This window comes from Malurus melanocephalus, unplaced genomic scaffold (genome assembly GCF_030028575.1).
Source record: "Malurus melanocephalus ecotype Western Australia unplaced genomic scaffold, MMel_1.1 scaffold_96, whole genome shotgun sequence".
Classification (NCBI taxonomy): domain Eukaryota; kingdom Metazoa; phylum Chordata; class Aves; order Passeriformes; family Maluridae; genus Malurus; species Malurus melanocephalus.
In genome coordinates, this window is record NW_026623328.1 from 1,805,000 (window position 1) to 1,829,655 (window position 24,656).

Here is a 24,656-nt window from a genome sequence, read left to right on the forward strand (position 1 = left end):
CTTTCTGGCAGCTGCTGTGAACAGGGGAAATCATCACGAGCAACCAGGGGTTAATTGAGTGTTAGTTAACTCCTGGTGCTCTCACCGGCCTGCCAGGATTACAGTAATTAGCACAACCTGAGCTGGCTCATTAATGGGCTTTGCAGTGAGAGWCACAGGTAGCAGGGGGGTTAAACTGACTTGATTGCTTCTGCATTAGTAGCAGCCACTGGGAAGGGATTTGTGGGAGGGAAACTGGTTTCTCTCCGGATGAAACAGGATATACCCTGGGAACAGGGCTTATCCCATGGGAAAGGACAGGCACAGCASAGCTTTGCCCACAGTGGGTGAGGAGGGCTCAAAACCAGCTCAGCTCTGGCCTGAAAACTGCTGTGATCCCTGACAGAGCTGCAGTTCAGCTGCAAATGATGATGATGAAGGGAAACGCTCAGCAGTTATGAAGGGCTGTCATTTTCCAGGGGCTCCAATTCAATTTGTGATCTACACCCGGCAGCTCGCGTGCCAACAGCAGCCTCGATGGCTCTGAGCACGGCAGTGCATCAGGCAGAGGGATGGCAGCCAGGGACCCGCCTGACATCCAGCTGGGGCCACCATGGGAGGGGGGTGGCCCAGTGCTCCAAAGCTGGTGGCTTCCATCACYGCTTTCCTTCTTCCCCCATAACACACGGCTCCCCAGGCTCCTTGGGAAGCTGGATTCCAGCTCCTCTGCCTGCCTCGGAGCCYRATTTCCCATCTGCTGGCASATTACCCTGAACACRGGTCCTGTAGGGCACTCCRAGCCATACTGGATATCCCAATCCCRCTAGATCCACAGCTTGGTTGCTCTCCAGATCCCATGTCAGTCCCTCTGCTCTCTTGCCCTGCTGCTGCAGGCAGGGGTTCACTGACCCCCAGGAGGAAGCTCTGCAAGCAGCACAGGCTGTGTGGCAGAGCTGGGAGCCAGCAAGGCCAGCTGCAGCCCTGAGTGCTGCCCAGCAGAGGCAGGGAGCCACTAAAGCCCCGCTTCYCTTGCTGGTGGCTGGGCTGGCCAAGATGTGCAGGATGGATGTTGCTGTCTACAGGCAGCAGGGAAGGCTCACCTCAGCATCAGATTTGTAGTGAGGCTGTTGATCAATTATCAGCAGCCTCCGACCTTGAAAGCAGAGCCACAGAGGGCTGTAGAGCATCTCCCTCCTTTTTGTGGGCTGGAGGTGCCCAAACTGGAGGTGATAATCCACAGGACGGCTGCCAGTGGGAGCCCCACAATTCTTACAGGGGATGCACACACATAAGAAGTCTCCTCACATGCTACACACACATTTCTCCCCCTGTACCCTTGTTCTGCTCCTCCCTCATGCACCCAAACACACAGACTAGCCCCAAATCCCAGGCTGGGGYACAAATCCAGCTCCTGAGCCTGTTAAAAAGCAAACAACTGAATGACACAACAGACAAGGAGATGGGGGAGCAGGCAAAGAGAACCCACCTTGCCTCTAGCTTCCCTGAACGTGCTGTACACTCCAGTGAAACCCRATTTTTGAAAAGGAGTAGAGTTCCCTGAAGTCCAGGGATACCCCTGATGAAAAGGGGACAAATTTGATTTTGCAAAGACTCATCCTAGGGTGAAACAATGTCATTTGTTTCAGAAAGCAAGCTCTAGCCTTGGTGCCAGCAATGGRCAGCTCCCCTTTCCAAGAGCATGGTGGAAGCACAAAGGTGGGCATTCTTCTTGTAGGGATGGTGGGAATGCCATCCCTTCTCCCAGCTGAAGGAGGGGATGATGGCACCCAGCTCCCTCCCTCTTCTCAACTACTGGGGCCTCAGCAGAGAGGGCTTTTCCTTTTTTTTTCTCATGGGCAAACAAAGTGGAAAATGAATTCCTTTAGATAGCAAATGAGTTTAATAGAAATGGTGATGGAGTTACGCTGTGCCAGGAATGTTAATCCTGTATCCGATGTGGCCGGACTCTCAAGCAAGACAGTGTGAGAGGAGGAAGGTCGCAATTAAGAGCAGAAACACGAGGTCTGCATCCAGAGAGCATCCTCAGCTGCTGGTCACACCTCAGGGGACACCAAGCAAAGGACACCAAGCAGGATGGGACCCAGCCCTCTTGCCACTCTTCCTCCACCAAGGCCCAATACACTGAGACAAGTGATGAGAGCTCACTAGTCCTTGCCTGTAATCGGAGAATTCTGTATGGTCAGAAGAGAAGCGAGTCCCAGCGGAGAGGAGGGACACGGGGCAGGCTGGGAACTGGCCCTGGCACAGCCTTCCCTTCCAAAGCCTGGGGCTCCTGGGTCACCAGAGACAGGGTTTGTGTGCAAAGTGGGCAAACGCGCTGTGCGGAGCACGGCAGCTCTGCCAGCACACAGACAGCTCTGGAGAGCATCCAGATCCACCCTGGGGCAGCCGAGATTTCAATTGAGGTCTTCGTAAACAGAGTTATACAAAAACAAAATTTGAATGTCCCTGCTTCTACTGCTCACTGAGAGGTGACCCGAGGCCAAGGCTGAGCACAGCCCCAGGGCTGTGGAGCTGGCCACAGCACTGCACATCCCCAGCATTCCCTTTGGAATGGCAGGGTAAACAGAGCATGGGACACACGAGCTCTGGAGACACTTGCTGGACCTACAGCTGCTCTTCCCTCCTAGGCAGACACTGTTACCTCTGCAAAGCTTCACCTGGGCACACCTGCCAGCCTCACCTCTGTCCTGGCACAGACAGGTAACCTCAACCCTCTGCTCCTCCTGCAACATCCCTGTCCTGCTCCAGTCCCAGCCCAGAGTGGGGTCACCAAGGAGGACACCAGGGAATGCTCCCCTTTCCCTCCCAACCCAGAGTGGGGACATGAAGGAGGACACCAGGGAATGCTCCCCTTTCCCTCCCAACCCAGAGTGGGGACACAAAGGAGGACACCAGGGAGTGCTCCCCCTTCCCTGCAGCTTCTGCTGCCAAGCAGACACGTGTCCGAGTTCAACAAAGCCTTTCAAAGGTGAGCTGGCATTTCTCTGTACATGTTTTTTTTTTACTCATCCTTTTCATCTGGGTAATTTATTCCCTCTTTCCCCAACACAGCTTTAATTGAGTTCACAGCAGGATCTCAGCTCTGGAGCAAAGAACCRAACACCATCAGCTTCCCCAGGCAGGGACCCCACAGAGAGCTACTGGGCAAGTGCTGTGCCTTGTCACACCCTGGCTCCTYGTGTCCCATCATCCATCTCCTGCCTCTCTAGGCAGCCCCCCAGGCAGGGCAGGAGCCATTCGAGCTGCCTGGGGTTACACATGGACCTGGTGAGCCCCAATTCYCCCCAGCTCCTGCCACACTGCTTGGGATCAGGCCACTCACAATCACATTTGCACAGCCACCCACATCACCCCTTTTCCAGKGTCGTGGTTTTGCTTGGTGCAGATTTCAAGGGGAAGAAAGAAGTGGAGAAGTGCAGCCCTCCAAGGAGCAGGAGGCTGGGGCAGGACACTGCCATGCACCAGGGCATGCAGGAGCTGCTGCTGCTTTCCTCTCCACTCAGAGTCACCAGGAAAAGCCCACGCTTCTGCTGCCAGAGCATATTTGATTCTTCTGCTAACCTGACCTTATTTAGTTCATTGTAAGCCCCCAGGACATTGCAACTGTAACTTAAAAGGAAAAAGAAATAAAAAAAAAAGCCTAACAAAAACACAAACCTTTTCTCTGATCAATAGTGCAGGCAACTGGAAAAGGTATAATTCAATTTGTCAGCACACAGTTATTAGTTACTRTGATGGAGCCCTTCCTCCCAGCCCCGCTTCCCTCGACACTCCCGACACCGCTGTCCCCGGGGCAGGGGAGCAGCCCACAATGTGACACGGAACCAGGAGAGGGCTGAGACCCAGCACAGCCACACGGGAGCTAATGGAGCTGTGACCTGCCAGCTGAGGCTTCACTGCTCCTTGGAGAGGAGAAAGGCAAGGAGACAGAGGTTCCTGTGTTAAAGCAGTGCTGACTGTTCCTCATCCTTCCATCAGCTTTGCACACTCCCCTCCTGGGGCACACACAGTGTTTAGGGGTYCCCACACATCCATCCTTTAAACACCACTGCTCTTCCCAAGYGTGTCAGTCCTGCCTCGCTGCAGCCCTTTGGGATGCCAGCAAAGCCACGCTCATCCTCAGCAGGAGCCCCAGGGGATTGGTCCTATGCAGTGCTCTAAAGCTTGCTACTTCCTTTTTCCCAGGGGTGGCAGGGGCAGGAGCCAAAACAGGGGACAGAGCCACCATCCCCACAGGGCTCTACTGTGGACCAGCTTGTGGCCAGTGAGAGACCAGCAGGAAGGGAAACATGTCAGGGCATGGATGGCCTCAGAGGAAACCAATTACCACAAGCAAACAAGGGGCCAGAGGCCTAGGGGAGCCTTATCACACACCTTCCATGGCTCTCCATCAGCAGTCTAGCCTGAAATTACCTTCCCTTGCTCCTGAGAGCAGTGAAAGTGGAGGGCAAAGATGCAGAGCCCTGGGCAGCCGCGAATACCAGTGGGGTTCAGTGTGTGCTGACCCTCCTTGTCCATCCCTTGGCACAGTGACTGCTGGTCCCAAAATCCCACCACAGAGCCAAGYGTGGCCAGCAGCCCCCACAGCACCAACTGAACCCTGAGAAAAAGGCACTTCCAGCAACACTCAGCTCAGCTCCYTCCCTGCTCTCCTCCCCCAACTCCTTCACCAGGGAAACCTCCAGATATGCATCCCGAGATGTCTCTTTCCATTTGTTGATGTCGACAGGCATATCACACACACATTCATTATTTAATCTACCTTTGAATTGGGCTAAATAGTTCTAACGATAATTACGGAGCGTTTGTATTTATAGAAAACCGTCACGCACGATCCGCATGCACGCGGATAATGCCGCTGCGATCTATAAATACGTAAGGGATGGTGTGGGAAGGCAGACGACGCTTCCAGTCGCCATGAAATGCAAAATGCACCGATGGCCTTACCACACAGGGAGCTATTACAGCTCCTCTCCCTCAGATGATGCTGCAAACGGAGCTGAGGCACAGCTGAGCAGCCACAGGGCATTGCAGGGACAAAGATGGGCGTAGGAACAGCCCTGCCTTGGGGCACAGCGAGGCCAGAGCAGCCACAGGGATGCAGGACGGGRMGGGRATCAAAGGGAACAGGARCAGAGGGCTGCCTGGCACAAAGSCTCAGAGCCCTGGAGAGYGARTGCAGCCAGAGTTGGGGAGCAGCAWGGAAGGAGAGAAGGGAGAGAGGGARGATTSGCTGTTCCTCTTCCCACAGCAATAAAAGTTTTACAGCAGCRTAGCCAGCTCTTATGATTTTACTGCCAGCATTACAGAGGTAGAGCTTCTCCAAGCCCCAGCCCCTGGAGTCAAGTTAAGACACAGGAAGCTTGGCTCTCATAAGAAACTGAAGGGGGAGGAAAGAGGCCAGCACTCCTGCCTGCACAGGAACACTAGGGAAGGTGGAAACACCCAGCTTCAATTCCAGCAGCAAATAAAAGGAAGTCAGTATTTTATAATTTACTTGTTTTTAAAATAATCTTATATCTCTGGAGTGAAGGCATGCAGAGGGAGCAGAGAGCTGGGAGGATGTGCAAGAGGCTGCATTAGCATTACCTTGGTGAGAGTCTCTGCGCACATCCCCATGGATCCAGTCTGTCCCCCGGCCTTCAAAAGCTTTTGGCATGTCCCAGGCTTTAATTCCCCACTGGCCCAGAGCCACAGCTCAGGTATGACGCAGAGAGACCCCAAATGAGCCATGAAGCCATTTCACAGGTGAGCTCCAGGACCATATGGAATGCCCCTCAGCACTGGATCGGGTATGCTGCCTATGCCCACACACCAATTACAAGTACGTCTATTGCATTAGTGCCTGGAAATTTCATTCCAGTCATATCCCATTCAGTRAGATACTGCACAGATACAAGACCAAGCAGCTTTTTTTTTTTTTTCCTAGAGAGAAAAGCTGTTTTTCTCTGCATATTGGTTTAAAGCAAACACAGCCAGAGGCTGCACATGCCTGAGTAATGGCCCGTGACCGTGCCAGCGAGGAGGGGAGAGATGGCAGCACCGTGCCTGGGCTCATTGGCTTTGACATCTCCTTGTGCTGCCCCTGCAAAGGATCTACCCACCCTGCTCTGCAGAGACCACCCTGCACAGGAGGAAGAGTCCAATCCAGGCCCTGGGTTTCTTCAATTTAGGGCTTTGCATCGCCTGTTTCCCATTGCTAATTTATAAGCAAATATTTGGCCATCTGGCAGCCCTGTCCAGCGGGCAGCAAAGAGAACCGCCTGGCTTTGCTGCACAGAGGGCGAAGCTGACATTAAACTTCCTTCCCCGAATGCCGGGCACCCCCTTCCGACACGGCTTCCACCATTTGGCAAAGCTCTCCTATGCCATCTGCCTGGAGAACTCTCCAAAGGGCACGGAGGCTGCTAAATATAGCCAAGTAGCTTAGCAAACATTTACAGCCAGTCTGAGAAGACTTCTCTCAAACTTACATCTTCCCCGGCCCATCTCCCTTGCCTGTGACGTCGYAGATATCCTTAAACCACCTCTGCAATTTTCAGTCCCATTTCCTCTTTGGAGCCTTTCCCTTCCCCATTCCCTTCTCACTACCACTCTTCACCTCTACTTTTACAGTTGATTTCTCCCAACACTTCCCTTCACGCTYGGAGGAGGGCTCTAGATGATGCCAATGCTCCTTTCCCAGCCCACACGGATCCTTGGATGCAGAGTGGGAGATAGCAGAGCCTGTGGGCTGACTCTGCATTCACTTTTTCAGGACCAACTTCTGTACACAACACCCCAACTCTGACAGCCCCACACAGCTGACATGGGGTGCACTCCATGTCTSCATGGGCCCCCCTCTGTTTGGTGGCCCAGACAGCAGCAGGCTGACTCTCCCACTCCTATGTGAAAATCCTCTGCCTCAGTAGCCCACACTTTGTCTGACACGGAGCACAGGCAGTGYTTAGCAGTCCCTTCCTCCTTTTTTTCCAGGAAGGCACAAAGCCATCTGCCTCCTCCCTGGCCCAATTTTAACTTTTCCCATCAGGAGCAGGGGCCAGGAGCAGTATTCCTCATGGCACCACTGACCTGCTAAGAATGAAGAAAACTACTGTAGTGTTGGGCTGAACCACACTGACAGACTTCAGGCAGCTTGATCCCATCATAGCTGCTCCCTGGAAATGGAACAGCCGTCGACTTGTGTTTTATCATGGCAAACAGAGCACAGAGAAAGAAAACAAGCACCCATCATCCTGGGCACGGGCAAGCTCGGCATGAAGACAGCCCTTGCTGCTGTGCGGGGCTGTTAACAGTGCAGCACCTGGAGTTTCCTCCTTGGGAAAGCAGAGAAAGGGAAAAAAAACTCACAAGAAAACAACTCCCTTTAACAATGAACTCTCGTGTTCAATCATACGTGAAAGACAGGAGAAAGGGGGGGAGGAGAGAGAGAGAAAAGAAAGGAGGAGAGACAACAGAAGACAGACTACTATTTCCTCTTCAAATATTTATTTTCAGGTGTGCCTTGGAGTGCTCCTTATTGAGATATAGAGCCCTGCTGTGCTACAGCTGCTAGGCTCCTGCTGCACATGTGGATGGCCGGAGCCATTGGGAATTCCCACCACCAGTGCCAGACCCCACAGTGGCCAGTTCTTCTATGGAACCCCTCACCATCCCACCATGCTCTCCAGCTCTTGATCCTGAGCTCAGCACAAGGCATCATCACCTCTTCCAGGGCTGTGCTGAACTATACTGGGGACCTCAGAACACAGTTCAGTTCCAACCCTCACTTTCTGGCCAAGGCACAAGACAGGCCTGGAGCTGGGGCCTTGAACTGGCAGCCCTCGGTATTTTGAACTCCTTCAGTAGTCASCACAATGCCCTAAGGGGAACAGAGGTGGCCTGCATGGAGATGGGAGATTCTCCAGCCAGTCATTCAGGTGAGCTGAAAACAGTGACCAAAGCAAAGTGACAGYGAGCACCAGCCTGCTGGAAGTGACAGATCTTGGAGGAGAGCCAGAGCTGACATCCTGATCACAGACAGCAATTAAGAAATTAAGCTATCAGAGAGGCTTTTTGGGAGGGGTGAGTGTCTGTGGTTTGGTCAGATGCCAGAGCAGGTCAATAAYATTTGTCCTTCCCACTGCAGATGGAGATCCTCCCCCGCCCCTGATCCTGACATGGTGGCACAGCTCCCTCCTCACACCACACAGGAGCAGAGAGGAGAGCACCAGGACTCTGCAAAGCAGTGACAGCAGGGAGGGAGGGTGGACAGAAACCACCTGAARGACTCAGATGTGGCAAAACCAGCTTCACCTGCCACAGAGCTACAACACCCAGCTCAAGCATTCTGATCCTGAAGCACATCCCTTCTGCAGGGAAGGATGGGAATCCTCAGCAGATACCAGGGGCCATTCTCCACGCAGCCTCTGTCCTCTGGGCAAGAGAAACCCYGGGGACAAGGACAGCCATGCCCAGGGAATGCTACCATGGGCCACGCAGGGCTGCATGTGGTGCATCCAGACCAGTCCTTGGGGTGGACAGCAAGTGCAGTCCATCCATTCATTGTCTCAGCCATTACCAGCCTTCAAATGATGGACCCTGGGGGTCATGGGGAAAGTGCTTCACTCTGCTAAAACCTGATTATTCCCATTCCCTGCACAGCTCAGCTCCATATCCCAGGTACCAGAAATCAGGACAGGCCCAATGCACCTGCTCTGCAACAAGCTCACAGCCTCTTAACTGGCCACTAAATTACACGTCTTGAAATGCGAAAACCCACGTTTCCTTCTCTAAAAGACTGTGCTGGGAACCCCACAGAGGGAACCCCAGCTGTGTCACACCMCTGAGTGGGATGGAGTCACCCCCACACCCCTCCTGGAGCAGCACATGCAAGCAGCATCCTCCTTCCCATCCCAGGTCTCAGCAGCATTTCTGTGACACCCTCCCAACGCCAGCCTCATGTGTGTGCACATCTGCAATTGCATGCCTGCAGCCACACACAGACAGCTTCCTCTCTGTGCCCAGCCTGAGAAATATTGATTTCTTTCCCCCTGCAATATTTCGCTTGGCTGAGCAGATTTAGAATTGAAGAGTCAGACTCTGCCTAGAGACCAGAACCATATTTAATTCCACGGTTTAAGAAGCCCTGGAGCAGGTTATTCTTATTTTAAACTACTAGTGCATTTAAAAGCAAGTGACATTTCAGGGGGAAGGGGTGGGAGATGGCTGGTGGCCTCTGCCTCAGTCCAGCCAGTGCTGGGAAGAGTTTTTTGCAGCTCCACTGCTGCTGCATCCCCACAGCCCCATCAGCTGCTCTGCCCGTGCCAATGAGAGGAGAGGGGTGGTGGCGAGCTCACCAGCAAAGCCCAGGAGACCTGCTTCCATGTCTGTCTAAGCGAGGAGAAATGAGGGGAAAAAAGAGAGCGGAAAACRGCAAGGTGTGAAAACCTCTGATGGAAATTGCTCTGTGCATTGAGGTTTCAGGATTCATATTGCCTGTTCCTGTACCAGGCTCCGCTYGGGGTACGGGAAGGAGCAATTTGCCCTCAGTAAGGAGCAATTTGCAGACAGAGAATGAAGACAGAAGCCCTTGGCCAGAGGATGATCCCTCACAGTGCCTGAGCATGGAGCAGTGCTGCTGGAGGGCAGGGCCATCCCCACCACCTCCCAGACAAACACACCCTCCCAGCTGCTGGRAAGTCAGCACAGCCACTACTCTCCACTTGGCACAGATTTCCAGAGGGGRTGCAATGGATTTTTAAGGGGGAAGTGGGGGAATACAATAGCAAAGGCTTGCCCAAAACATCTGTGAGCCTCTGCCAGGTCCAGGCAGATGGGCACATACATTACCCCCTTCAAGACACAGAGAGCAGAACCCACCATGGGGGCAGAAAAAAAGCAAAGTGTCCCCAGCATAAAGGGTCTGGCTCAACAGGAAGGGGTCCAGGTGAGATAAGCCCTGGCAAGGAATGGGTGAAGGTATACTGGAGAAGAGGAAGGGAAACACAGGTCCATACAGAGTGCTCATCTCGCCCAAGGAGTCACAGCACAGGTTCAGCTACACAGGTGTCACCCTGCCCTGGCTAAGGTGATCTGAGCATGCAAGCATTCACTGTCCCCTCTGCCTGAGGGCCCTGCCAGTTCCAGCCAGCCAGTCATCCCAGTGGCCCACAACATGCCCATGGACAGGCAGAGATGCTCTTCACAGCTTCTGAATAATGGAGCTGAAGACAGCGGGTGCCAGACACCTCAGGGATGCTCTGGTCCATGTTGTGCACACACATATCACTGAGCAGAAAGAGATCCCTGACGTGACAGCGCTGCTCCCAGGGCCCTGCAGCAGGCTCAGCTCCCGGGGCAGCTCCTGCTCACGCTGGGAAGGCAGAGCAGCGGAGCCGCTCCCCTGGCTCTGTGAGATGAGCCCGGCAGGGCTGCGGTGGGCAGCCCGGGAGCTCCAGTTCCGCCGGAGCGCTGATTGCCAGCGGGGCGAGGCGCGGGCTGCGGCGGGGCCGGGACAGGGACGGCTGCGGTGCGGGAGATGGAGCGCACACCGCAGCAGCCATGCATTAGCTCGCTGCGGTCAGCCCTGACACTGCACCCTCTTAACTGCGGCCTTGGATTTTGACTGAAGCAGACAAGCAGGGGAATGAAAATGGATCCTTTTATATAAGCTCCCTGCACACGCTGTAACAGCTCTTGACATCTTTGCCCAGCTCTGCTCCTYGCTGGTGCTCACGTACAGGCCAAGCTGGGATGGCACAGGGATTGCAAACTGCTCCCAGCACTGAAAGCATCCATTTGGGCAGAGGGCTGACACCCACGGGGACACAGGCACAACGTGCCTTGCTCAGGAATGGGACAAGAACCCTCCTTTGAGCCTGGGGCTCAGCTGGCTGGTGCCAAAGGCTGCAGGTATGGATGCCATGGGGCTCCCAGCACAAAGGGATGTCCCTATGGCACCTGCTGCAAACAGGTTCAGCTTAAACTCAAGCTCATCTACATGAATAACACCAGGATATGTTTTTAATAAATAAAACCAGKCACAGACAGCTCCAGCAAGATTTGGTGAGTTCAGTACACAACAGGCCCAGGGCTGCTGCAAGTTTGGCTGCAAGGAAGTCACATATGGGGGCTTTTCCCATGCCTGGGAAAAGGTCTGAGTATGGAAGAGACAGGAGGAATGGAAGAGCACARTCAGCTGTGGTAAAAGCCAAGGCTGGGAAAGTACATTACCATTAGCATAATTATTGCAATTATTTTTTCATATTTTTGACAATTCAGTAAGAATTAACTTAAGAAAACATTTTCTGTTAAATGCTGGTGAATCCAAAATACAGACAAGCAAAATGACATTTCCCTTTATATCTGGTCATTTCCAAGGATTTATCCAGTTCTCTAAAATAAAAGTGAAGRAACTTCCCAACCAAAGTTTTCTTCCTAAAGGAAAATAGCAACTACTTCATAGAGAGAACAGTGAATCCCTGGGACATTAATCTTTTTCTGGTGTTTTTCTGCCCCAAACAAACAATTCCACAAAACAGAGGTAGGTCTCTAGGGACATGGTTTAGTGGTGGGCTTTGCAGTGGGTGGGTTAGTGGTCAGTGAGCTTAGAAGTGGTCATTAGTGGTCATTGGAAGATGATCTTAGAGGTATTTTCCAACCTAAACAATTCTGTGATATCTTGTCCTGATCTGCTGAGACCGGCTGGTGTCACCAGAGCCACTGRCAGCTTTGGCACATGGGTGCAGCTGGTATTCCCCTCCTCCTTCCTCCATCCACCCAGAGAAACAGCACAGGCAATAAACACCCATAATTAAATGGCTTTAAAGAATAAAGTGTATATAAGGACAAAGAATGAATGAAAAAAGTATATAAAAATAACAAAAAAAAAGGCAGCATTGCAATTAGCTAAACTGTTAAATTAATGAAAAAGAAATTAAATAAAGTTTCCTGAAAGTCAAGTTGACACAGATTTTTTTTACGTTCAGGCAAGGAAATGAGTCCCTTGAGTAAATCTCCTTGCTCCCGGGCTGGGCATTAAAGGCTTTCTGGTGGATGTCGCTGGCTGAGGTGCCTTTGATCTGGGCTGCTGGATGCAGCTCACATCTMCCAGCCAGCACAGCCCTGAACACAACCCCTCCTCCCATACCCACACCCCAGGGACAGCACTGCATGCTGCCCAAAGCCAGGGCTCTGCAGGGACAGGGGAGCTGAGCCTCTCCAATGCCATCCAAGTGCCCCCAGAGGGTCTTTTTATCAGGGTGCCTTTACATGGTTCACCATCTCTCCTCCAAGTAGGACAAAGCAGCGGGGCTGCTCTGTCACACCTCCACTTTCACCTCTCCCGCAGGCACCAGCAGCAATTTTCCCTCTCTGGGGAAAGCAGCTTTCTTTAGCAGCATGTTACCTGTCAGAGGCTCTTCCCTCAGTGCCTCCTGAAGCGAGTGAAACCTTTCTTTTTGAGAATGAGGGGAATGCTCCCTCCTGTGGCAAACAGTGCCAGCCCCGCTCCCTGGTGTGAGGAGCCCCAAAAGTGGCCTGGCTTCCYTACTCCCTGGACCCGCAGAACAAGCACCCAGCTGCTCAGAAGCACCACGCAGGCTGGTGACATTATTTCTGCCTGCAAGGTCATTTAAGGGAGATAACTATGGATCCAGAGATGTGTATACATATGGATGTCTTTCTGAAATTCTCCTGTGCTTTGTATACAATAATAAATATATAACCCAGGAACTTAACCAGTGAGGTACCGACTAAGCCATCAAACGAAGCAATTTGTCTCAGACAATTGCCTGAGCTGCCTCCGATGTCGCTGTCTCGACACTGACAATAAGAGGCTCTTAAGTGTCCTGAAATTGTACTGCGAGCTCCCCAATGCTCTCACCTCCGCCTTCCTTCCTCTCCCCCGAGCTCCTTCCCGTGTTTCTCCAGCAAAACACTTTCTTACGCAAATAAACATGCAGGGAGGCACAAAAGGCATTTTGTCTAAGATTTCAACACAATCACGTATTTCTCATTCAAATATTCAGCTGTATCCTTCAGAGATCAAAAGCAGAGCACTGAAACGAGGCGAAGCACGAACATCCCAAGCCGATAACTCAAGCTTCCCTTTCATTCCTGTTCTGGCTGAGGAAACGGATGAGAATTCCATCATCACAGTGGCTCCCAGGTGTCACAGGCCCAGGAAGCCTGAGCACACAGGTACAGCTCTGTCACATCACCCATCTCTGCACAGAGCCCTGCACTGCCAGTGATTATATGAATGGCCATTAAAAGCCTGTATGAGCACTGCCTTTACAACCAGCAGGTGACTTGTGTGCTGTGAGGTCTCCAGGGAGGTGCAAGCTGGGGCTGGCACAGCCTGGACCAGCTGGAGAAAGCTCAGTGCTCCCAGATACCTGGAGTGGGATCTGGCCCAGGGAAGGGGCAGCACCGGCACCCAGGGAAGCCWTGACTCTGCACAGCATCCTCCAGCACTGCCAGCACTGAAGCATCCCTGCCACCTTCACACAGCAGAGCTACAAAGGGAGGACAAATGGGTAAAGCAGTGTAACCCTGCCCCAAAATGTGCCCACAAGCCCCTGCTGCACCCCTGCCTTTCAGCCAGAGACCACAYGTGTACCACACCACGGGTTCAGGTTTGACAACAGGGACCAGCTTCCCTGCACCATCACCTCCAGGAGTGCAGCCCACCTTCCATCCCAAACAGCCTTTCCTCGTGGGAACATGCTGGGGYAGCAGGGCTGAGCCCCAGCAGCTGCCCACTGCTCTCCCCACCTCAGTGAGGATGGTGCTCAGCAAGAGCCATGAGCTTGGGCACGTTTGCTGTATAATATATGAACTTRTACTGGTTTTATAAGCCCCTCCTGGCTCAAATCGCATTGTAATTCTGAACAGTCTTAAATTCATTTAAATCCTAATAAAAACACCAGCCTGCATTTGCATTCGCTGCTTGCAGGTCCCTGCGGCTGCTGTGACAGCGGTTCTGTGGAATCAGTAATGCTCAGACGCTGCACACCGGAAGCCATCCCTCACAGGAGAAGCCAGGACACACACCTAACAGGGCAATTAAAAACACAGATGCAGGAAGTGGACCTCCAGACTGAGCCAGGATGATTGACAGAGCAATTGTGTGTCAAAGCGTTCACAGTAATACAGGAGAGCAGCAGCACCAGTGTACAAATCTCAGTGTCCCACCTGCTCTGGGATCCCAGAGGAGATCCAGGCCAGGTATGGGGACACACAGGCACAGGGCACCTGCAGACAGAACTGTGAGAGGGTTTAAAAGGGAGCAGGGAATGATTAATGAAGCACCAGCAAACCAGGCTGCAGGTGCATGAACCACACAGGCACCCTGGGGCATGGGGGGACAGACCCAGCCCCGGTTCCCTGCCATAACCCAGGGTGCTGGAGACAAGGGGCACATCACACCCTGGGGAGGGCACTGGGGCTGATCTCAGCACATCCTCCACCTCAGGGCCACTGGCACAAAGCACCAGTCTTGCCCTTCCCTCCCAAACACAGACCAGCTGTGCTCTGGCTGTGCCAGAAGGTGCAGTGAGGGGCTGGTTGATGGCAGCCCCATGGGGCCATCTCCCCTCCCACCCCACAGCAGGCACAGCAGTGCTGACTCAGGCCCTGCCCATTGTCTCCTTTCCCACCTCTTCCACTCCCCTGTTCCCTGCTCCACAGCCTCTTGCCTCTCCTCCACATTCAGCCCTGTTTCATTCCCATCCCTCTACCCCACTCACCCTCCTTGGCACTTGTCCAGCGCTTTATGCCTGCCTGGTTTTGGCARTGACATTAATAGGCTCCCCTGAAACAGGGAGATTATGAGCTCTACCCATCCAGCCACAGAAACACTAATTATTAGTAACTATATGAGATAAATGGAAATATAAATGATGAAAGTCAATATTATTGCCTTCTTTGTTCCTGTTTGTTTTATTTGTAGATGAAAGGACCACTCAGGCCGTCTCCCCAGGATGTGGCCGGGAGCTGGAATGGCTCCTCTTGGCAGGCTCAACCAGAGCTGTGCTCCGATAAGAAATCATACTGCACACATGCTTGCAAAGGGCTCTCTAAATCAGCAGCCCTCAAAAGCAGGCATTGTCTTTGATTGATTCATAAAACTGGAGCTGCTTCCATTCCCTGYTCCAGAACCAGGCAAGGGAGGATTTAGGGAAGGGAGAAGGTGTAGAGTGGGTGGAAGTGATTAATTGTGGAACACGGCACGGCACTGGGAACGCTCCACGGTTTGGCTGGGTTTGCTGCTCACACCTTCATCCTCCTCACACCGTAGTTTAGGCACCAAGACAGGAACCAAGGACCCCTTCCCAGGCTCTGACAGAGATTCTCAGACAAGTCCCAGGGCCCTGCTGTGGCCGGGTGAGYGCTTACAACATCAACATTGCCTTAATCAGCAACTCTGCTCCCCCCCGCACAGTCTGAGTCAGAGCTGCTGATTTTGGTGACAAGAGACCTTTTTTTTTTAAGCCCTATTAGCCTCGCAGAGCTAACACAGCTAAGAGCAAGTGAATAGGATGCTAATTTTGGATCACACCTAACAGCACTGGGAGAGCACTTCCTGGAGCAGCCGCTCTCCACAGGCAAGCCACGTGCTCCCCACAGGACGGGAGCCGGACACAGCCAGGAGGGAGCTGTGGGGTACACCAGGGACATTCTTTTTGTTCCCAGAACACCCTAATGTTGTCAAACTGCCTCTACTCCCTTCCAAGCCCTCAGTCTATCATCAGCAAATATTCATGGGYGCAAACCAACCCTCTGACTCCCGGCTCACTCATCTCCAAGGGTCAGTGCAGTGATCACCTCCCTGCAGTGAATACAAACCACGCCAGCCCCTCAGTGCTAACCAGGACAAAACACTCCTGCTTCCTCCCTCTCAGTGCAATGAGATCAGGAGAARTGGAAGCCTTGCAGGAGTAATTAGAACAGTCTTTAAAAAGCAGTCAGCCAAAGCTGAATATTTCATGGAAGGTRATTTTTTTTTATTTTAAGATGCTTTAAAACCCCTCCTTGTCCCTTGGTGTATGTCAGGGTGCAATTAAGCAGAAAGTATCAGTGTATAAACCCAAAGAAACAAACGGCCATGCACACCCACCTCCACTCTTGCTTCTTCCCTGTGGTTAACATCGATGTGACATCCCAAAGCTGTGTGTGCACAATATAATCTCCCACCCCAATAAAAGGCAGAGCTGCCTCAKCTGCTAGAAAATCTCAGAAGTCTCACAGACACAGTGTCCAGATTCCTGCCACAAATAGTCCCTGATGGCCTCCACCAAAGCTCACAGGTACTGGGAAACCCTGAGGATCAGGCACTCTCTGCAGAGCTGCTGGACTGTGGTGGCATCCAGCTTTGCCCCACGCTCCTGGTGCCACCCTTGGGCTGGGCAGCCTGGCTCAGTAGATTTCTGCACAATTAAGAATGATTTTTAACAACAGAAGAATCTCTTAATAGCTTTGTCAGCCCTCTGAGGGAGATGTTTGAAAACTGTTTTAATCCAGAGAGCCACRTGGGAACCAGGTAAGGTATAGAACAGAAATCCAGGGCTTCCCTTGGCACCACTGGGGTGAAGAAGCCAACCTTCCCAAAGAGGCCCCAGACACCTCTCTCTCTGTGACATTCCTTCCTCCAGCATGGTTCTCTCTCTCAGCTCTCCCAGCCACACTGTTTAACCACAGCATTTGGGCCACCTGAAGACAAGAGTGGCCCTGGTTGTCCCTGGGGACAGCCCCACAACACTGCTGCCATCCCTACATGTCCCCTCTCCTGGGGATATCATACATTTGATGTAACCCTTATGCTGAAAACTTGTTTTTCAACAGTGAAAATCCAAGATACTCCAGAGGGGCTTAGTGGAAACCCTGCTGCAAATCTGTGGCCGCATTATCAGAGCCAGCAACACTGGAGAGGACAGGGAGGATTTTTTGGGAGCATTTATGGCACATGCATTCAGAGAGGAAGAGAAACATCCCTCAGAAACCACAGCAGTTCAAAGACCTGCTCAGTTTAAACACTAAAAAATCATGCATTAAAAATCTGCTCAGGCTCAGAACTAAATAAAGCCTCTGACCACATCATCCAGCCCAAGGTTTGCAGGCTCCTTGGGGAGAGTGCTCGTGTACCTGCTGTGGATGCTCAGGATGGGATCCTGATCCATCCTGCTGGATGCTCAGGCTGAGATCCCTGCTCCCAGCACCACATCCCACTGCTCTCCAAGCTTTTGGGCAGGGCAAGGGTCTGGGGGGTGTTTGGGACCCCAGTTGTGTCCAGCTGCCTTGTCTTGCACTACATGGCAGACAGAGCAGCCTGAAGAACTGACCACACACCCCCAYTCCGTTATCCCAAAGTCCCTAGGAAATAACTTTTCTCCTTCTCTCGAAGGAAAAAGGAGGCAAACCAAACCCACCTGATTTTCTAAAGACTGTTCTTAGGAAAAACCTTCAGTTTTTGCAAAGAGCACTCTGAAAGAAAATACCCAAATCCAAACACAGAGCAGATGGCTCTTGGTGCTTATATTTTCAGGGAGGACTTTAACCAGCAGGATCATTTCCCAGAAGAATTTCATTTTAAGACAAAATCGCTAAGAATAAATGCACTTCAGAGCTTGCTGTTGAAAAGGTATTTTGACAGAAAACTGCTATTTCCATGGTCCCTCCACTTGCTCTGTCAGCCCTGACACAGTGGGATCTCCTCCTCAGAGCATCCTTCACACCCAGCTTTTCCCAGGCTCCAATCCCCACAGAGCACCTGTGGGAGCAGGGAGGGTGTCTGGGCTCATTCCTGACTGCCACAAAACGGGAAAGAGCAACAGGAAGCCACAAATACCTCTCTGCAAAGCTGGAAATGCCTCTCCACATGCTTCTCTCATGTAGGAATGTGAGGACAGGCCCCTTTTTTTGCATGCACCAGGCTGAGCCTWTGCAGCCCTTCTCTTTGCTTTGAGCAAAGAACACAACGCGAGGGAGACATTATGCATCTGGGTGTGAAGGAGTTCTGCCTCACAGTTTGGATTCCCTTTTCCCCRAACCAGGCATGGGTTCACAGCCCCTGGGCAGTTCCAAGTGAGCCCCCACACTCTGCTCTAGGTCGAAGTGTCCCTCACAGTGGCACCACTCCTGCAGAGCGGAGATCCCAGCACACTCCTCCATCTCCTACTACCTTGGACAACATCCAGTTTCAACAAACCCTCCCMCAGCTGTGACAGATGAAAGATGCTTGAATCATCCTAATTTTTTTTTTTTTCATTAGGAAACCAAATTGTGCTCTTCACCAAGAGATCCTTTTTATTCTCTCTTGAGGACTGACATCCTGGGAAATTGCCTCAACCCAGTCAGCTCTGATGTTTGCTGTCTCACGCGTCTCCTGCATCAGGCTGACAGCTCACAGATTTCAGCCGAGGATGTGGATGTGCAGAACAAGCCAAAATCCGCTCCTGTCTCTTTTAACTGTCCCGGCAAGAGCGCTGGGAGGAGGCTGAGCCAGGGGAGAGCACGCAGGAGCCGTGCAACGAGAACAGAGACTTCTCAGAAACATCGCTTTTTGAGGACCCTCTCGCCTGCCCTCTCCTGGAAGATWAAACCACTCCTGCCCAGCACTCTCAGGCTGCAGCATCTGGCTGTCCCCACTGGGTCACTTCACATGGGCAGTGTTTGTCCCTCCCTGATGTAACAGGAGCTGGATTCCTCCCCACCCYGGTAAAACACTCCCTTGTGCAATCGTGATGGATGGAATATTTCCTACCTGGAAGTGACATTGCCTTACCTACACCAGGAGGGCTGGGAAGCCACCCCAGACTAAGGGGAAAGGAAAATACATTTTTACCACACTTTTGGCAGTGGAAACCAGTCCAGTTCTGGACTTAGCACAACAAATGCATGTGAGCTTCATATACATCAACACTCTGAACTTGGGTGCACCTACCTGGGTCAGATGAAGGCAGGATGCTGGGGGATTAGATGCCAGGGGTGCACTGGGCTTTGGCCTCTCCTCTGCTTTCCACTCATGCACTGTGGGAAAAATGAAACCAAAATTAARGCTTTAAACCTGGCATTTGAGAGGTGAGCAGAAGAGAAATTAAAAAGCTGTGAATGCTTTTTCCTCTCTCCCTCACAAAACTGAGCTCAGGCAAGCTTAATTTTCATCCGAGCTGATATTTAAAAGTTATAAATCAGGCTGTAACAGACAGAAAAACACAACTACCAAAATTTAGTGGCCCCGCTGCTGGAAGGCCCAARATGAACTGCTTAAGAGAGCCATTTTCCCACAGAAATAGAGCAGGTCTGCACTTAGTAGAGCATTGATCTGCTGACAGCTACCAGGACAGATTTGGGCCAGAGCACTTGGGAATCATTTGCAGTGATCTCTGAAGAAGCACATGCATGCAAAACCCTTGGAAAAACACTGTTGTAAGGCAGTGCTGCAGAGACTGAGTCCAGATATCACTCACTGGTCAGCACGGGCTTACAGCTCCTTCAGAAGCCTCCCCAGGCAGCTCAGTCCCTGGCTGCATCCCTGGATCCCAACCAAATGTTTCACAGGGGACAGGAATTGCAAAACATCATCAAAGCACAGAGCTGCACAAGGCTCTCACAGCTCAGGACCCCAGCAAGGAGGCAGGAGGCTCAGATGGGGGGACACTGCATCCCACAGACTGTGGGGACTTGGAGGCTCTTCCACAAACGTACTGGGATTTGGAGATGCTGTGTTAGAGCCAGGGTCAGCCCAAAACACTGCCACAAGTCCTGAGAGATGCCAGGAGCTTGGCTTAGCATTGGGGTATCCCAATTTACCAACCTGAGACCCCCTCCCACTGCCACCAGAGCCAAGGCACGTGCTGGAGATAGGAGAGCTCAGCTGCAACCCTCCTGCAGGTGTGGAAAGGAGCACCCCACATTCACCTCTTCTCCTGCCAGAAAGCATTTCCCATCACAACTTTTGCTGTTTCAGGAAATGAGGTCAAAGCAGGGGGATGCATTCCTCCTTTCTTGGCACAAAAAGCAATTTCTCTGAATCCTGAAGCCGCTCTACAAATGTGGGGGCACAGCCTCAAGGAGATTATGGCACTGTTGGAGGGGCTCCACTGCCACATGGGAGGGACACAGCATTGGGCTGGCCAGGAGCTTCTCCCTTGCTCGATGGCTTTCCTGAGGCAGTTATCACCGCAGATAACCCAAGAGAAGCTAAAGCATCTCATTTCCAGAGGTGTTGAGTGCCTTTGGCACTCACTGGCTCCAAAGGCAGGTGTTGGTGTCCCAGCCCTGGCTCATTGTCACCCTCAGGGTCCCCTCACCAAGAGAGTGGCAGACAGTGGGACACAGAGAGCACAGTGAGGGGGAGGCAGCGCTCACTCCCCTGCCCAGCCCCCTTATGCACAGGATCTGTAACCACAGTTCATGGCTCCTCGCTTTTTTGGGGGGTGGTTCCTGTTCCTGTCTTCTCCTCCTTACGAACTCATACATTAGCAGTTCTTACAACAATCCCCAAAGCTACCAAAAAAAACCCTTCTGTGCCAAAACTGGGAGCACACCAATGCCTCTGYTTTAGGGGAACAGAACCTGCCCAATCATGCTTCAAAGGACATCTGAGGTCCTAACATTGCTCAAGAGCCTGCAGAAGGCACTGGAGAAACGGGAAATTACTTATTTGGTTTATTTTTTGCTTTCACACATCACTTACTTTAAAAGACTAAAAACATGTTTGTGAGTTTAACATATTTAAATGGATCAAAATCTGTTCAGCAAGGATGGAAAACAACTCTCCCACCCCAAACTTCTTGTGGGCTGGGACCTGCTTTTCAATCTTCCACCCACAGCAAATATTTCAAATCCATTTTTAAACGGGAAGGTTGGGGACAGATCGGGGAGAGGACCCGTGTGGGGGGCAGTGCCACTGCTCTCCCMATCGTCACCCCAAGCACCCCTCACCTAGAGTCACCCAGGGACACCTGGGCAAGGGATCAGCTAGGAACAGGGGACAATAYGGGCATCTGTGTGTGGGGAGAGCAGCCAGAGAAGATAAAATGAGAACCTTTCCTTCCTCCTCCTCCTCCTCCATCAGCAGCTTTCCACGAGGAGGATCAATGCAGCCCACTGTAACTGCACTGTTGTTCCATTTTTAATTAATGAAAGAAAAAACTAATCATTGAATTAAACTTCTCATTACTCCAGCTGAATAGCCCCTAAGTAAATTTAATTACTGTACGAATTGGGTTTCTCCCTGCCTGTTTCATTAGCTACTGATAAAGATGGAGGGAGGGGGAAGAGAGGGAGAAATGAAAACAGAGGAAGAGAACRGAAGGTGGGAATACTAAATGCAAAYCCAGAGGTACAGGGTTCAGAAGGTTTCAGGGGCTTCCAGTAAGAAGCCTGGGAAAGAGTCTAGGGAAAGACCCTTCCAAAGCAGGCTGGAGGGATTCCCTGTGGGATAAATCCCCAGGGACAAAGTCCTACCGCCCTCTCCAGCACACCCTGGGGTCATGGCCACCTGTAAAACAGCCAGCAGAGGTSTGAGCACAAACAGCTCCCCTCCAAACAAGGGTAAACACCATTTCAGACCTGCAGCAACCCTGATCCCTTCTGATCTCATGAACATCTGAACAGCCAATTTTTTTTCCTCTGCAACAAAGGCAGCAACCGTACAACGCTTCAGCAGGGAGCCAGTGCTGACAGAAGCCTGGGAGTGCATGCACACAGACCTCAAACACCTGCTGTCCCACCACGCTCCAGACACCTGCCTGCAATGCTGTGTTTGAAGCCTTCCTGCTGGAGTGGGAGTCCTGCACGCCCGGGCTGCGGGGAGCCAGGATGTGCCAGCAGCACCCTCCTCCCAGGAAATCTGTGCAGGATGCCTTCCTGCAGCCCCCCGTGCTGATGCACAGATCTTGTACACAAAATGGGGGTTTGGGGCTCTCCTGTTCCCCTCCTATGGTTCAACCCTTCCTGACAAGGGCCACAAGCCAGCACAGCCCCATGCTTGCCCCACCAAGCACAGCTCCCTCCCAACACTTGCCTCCACATCCAGCAGTTCCACGTGGCTGGATAAGGTCACATTTGGGATAGACTGGAGGTGGAGAGGGTGTGGTAAATGAAAAGCACGGCTGCTTTCTCTAATTAGGCAGTTTCAGCTGAGCTGGGGACAGGGTGCTACCCAGGTGATGGGATTTGGGACCTGTGCTCAGATCATCTTCTTGGTGCCATTAGGGGAGCCCGTGCAGCTTCTGCAACCCCACAGGGAGGGTCTTGCTCTCCCCCAGTCCCTTCCTGCTCTTCTCCAYCCCCAGAGTGGTTTCTCCTATGCAAAGAGAGCTGCAAAAAACCTGCTGGGAAGACCAGGAGGTCCCTTCTGTATCACATTTATCTCCCCAAACCGGACTTTCTCAAACACCAGGTGGAGAAAACAGGTAACGGGCACAGATGCTGCTCTGCAGGGAGAGAATGGATGAGACCTGCCATCCACCTCTGGCACCCAGCACAGGCCTGGACACCCACCACCCCCACAGCCTGGGAGGATGCTGGCTCCAGGTGGGCTCAGCACCGCACGCTCTCCTCTCCTCTCCAGTACAAGATTTCTGCCGTAGCTAAAATTGGCTCCCACAGGCTCCTGCCATCACCAAAGTCATTGGTACAACRCGTTCTGCCACCACAGGCTCTTCCCAAGCTCCCACTCAAAAACCCCCAACGCTGCGTGCTACAGGCCCTACAGCTCCCACTCCCTCACACACTTGTCTTTTGTCCTGRTGACTAAACAGAGAAAAGAAAGTCATTCAGGATGACCAAAGTAATTTTTTTTTTTTTTTAGCCAAATTTTAAAGCCCCAGTAATGATCTGGGTCTGAATGAAACATTTTGTTTGGGCTGAAGTGAAGCTTTCGTTTTGTTTGTAGGTGGCTTCCCCCCCACACTGGAAAAAAAAAAAAACCTAGAAAAAATTCAAAATGAAATGTCATCTCGAAACAGATGGCTGAAAGGTTTCATTTTGAAAATGTCAAAATCAAACTTTTCAGTGTTTCACTTTTTTTTTCCCAGCCAAAGCCACTTGCTAAATACAACCTGAATTCGTGAGCTGAGTCTGTTGACTGAAACCTGAATTTTTTTGGTGCATAAGCTGTTCCCTCAGAGTGTTTTTTTGCAGGCCTGCGCACACACCCCACGCTGTGACCCCAGTGCAGCCGGGAGACGCACACGGAGCCGATGGGAACACCGGAGCATGTCCTTCTCCAGGGAAGGGGAAGCAAAAGGGCAGGACTTACCGTGGCAGCAGCGGTCCGCAGCTCCACTGAGCGGGCAGAGCCGGGTGCTGCGGCCCCGGGCACGAGGGACAGGGTCCCGCCCGTCTCATGGGACCCAGCGCGGAGCAGGGGGCACCGGGCTCAGCCCCAGACACACAGCCCTGCAAGACAGGAGGGAGGGSACAGCGTGAAGCGGGGCCGAGGGGCTGCCCTCTCCAAAGGGACTGCATCGGTCAGCGCAGGGAGCCCGCCCTGTGCCCACCTTGCTCCAGCAGGGATGATGTTCATCCCAAAACTGCTCCAAACCAGATCCCAGGGATGAGCTCTGACCGCCAGCTTGGTGCTGACCGGATCCTACGGACAGCAAATCCCTGAGTGCCAGTCCCCACCGCTGCCAGGTGACTCCATCCCCACACACAGATGTCTGGGTGACAAYGTGATAACGGAGGGCAACTGCACACAAAGCTCCCACTCACAGCAAGCAGGAATCAGGTTTTGGTTGCCAAGTTCAACCGTCCGAGAGWTTTTCAAGCACATTGCAGCAGCTCTAAAATCTGCCTTGAATTTGGGCCTCAACACACAAAAGGGGAATGGATATGTTTTAAATCTGCTTTACTTTTGCTATTGATTCCCAAAGAGTGACAGGATTGCCAGGCTACAGTCAGAAGYAAAACAGGCCAGATTCAGGAGGGTGCTCTCAAAAAAAAAAACCACCCCAAAGCTTTAATCCAAGACAAAATCAGCTATAAAAATCTGGTTTATGCTCCACAAGAAGCTGGATAAGGAAATCACATGCCACAAAACCTAATGAAAGCAGGAGTAGACACCAAAACCCCAAATCCACCAGAGTCTGGGTTAAAAACTTGTAGGTTTATTTTCYTTTCCCCTCCACCGCTGGTTGAGCTCAGGGGCAGCAGCACAGATGCAGCAGGACCATCACCCTTCTAGCATGATCACAAAGCACAAAATGCCGAGGCTGGTGTCGGAAAACCTGTTTGTAGGAGATCACCAGGCCGATAGCTCCCTGAAAGAGGATTAGATGGAGCTTAGACTAAGCATCTCAACAGTATCAAGCCATAAGAAGATGCTCAGTCGTTGCCACTGCTAAGGTAACACGGAGACGGATTTATCCACTGAGAGAGAAAATCTTACTTCTGAGAGCCTCTCTCGTCACAGAGAGGGGAATTTGCCGGGTCCTTGGCTCCGTGTCCGCAGGGGCAGGGCAGGCAGGAGCCTCAGGATGGRCTCACATGGAACAAGAGGCACACTRGCTCCAAACTCAAACCTCCTCCCAAGTTCAGGGGGCRGCAATCGGAAATTAAGCCCATCTGTTCCTAAAATACTGCACTAGTGGAGAGGGGAGGAGGCTGAGAATCTGAGCTCCAAAGAAGCTAAAAGCACAGAGAGACAGAGCTGCCTGTCA

At 52.1% G+C, this 24,656-nt stretch overlaps 1 protein-coding gene across 1 annotated transcript in view; it reads right to left on the reverse strand.

The window, feature by feature from the left end:
* Positions 1-24,656, reverse strand: part of LINGO1 (leucine rich repeat and Ig domain containing 1) — a 100,466-nt gene that overhangs the window by 39,350 nt on the left and 36,460 nt on the right. Inside the window, exon 2 of the mRNA XM_057368728.1 lies at positions 18,929-19,014. The gene's annotated coding sequence lies outside the window, so the exon portion shown is untranslated. The remainder of the gene's footprint in view (positions 1-18,928; positions 19,015-24,656) is intronic.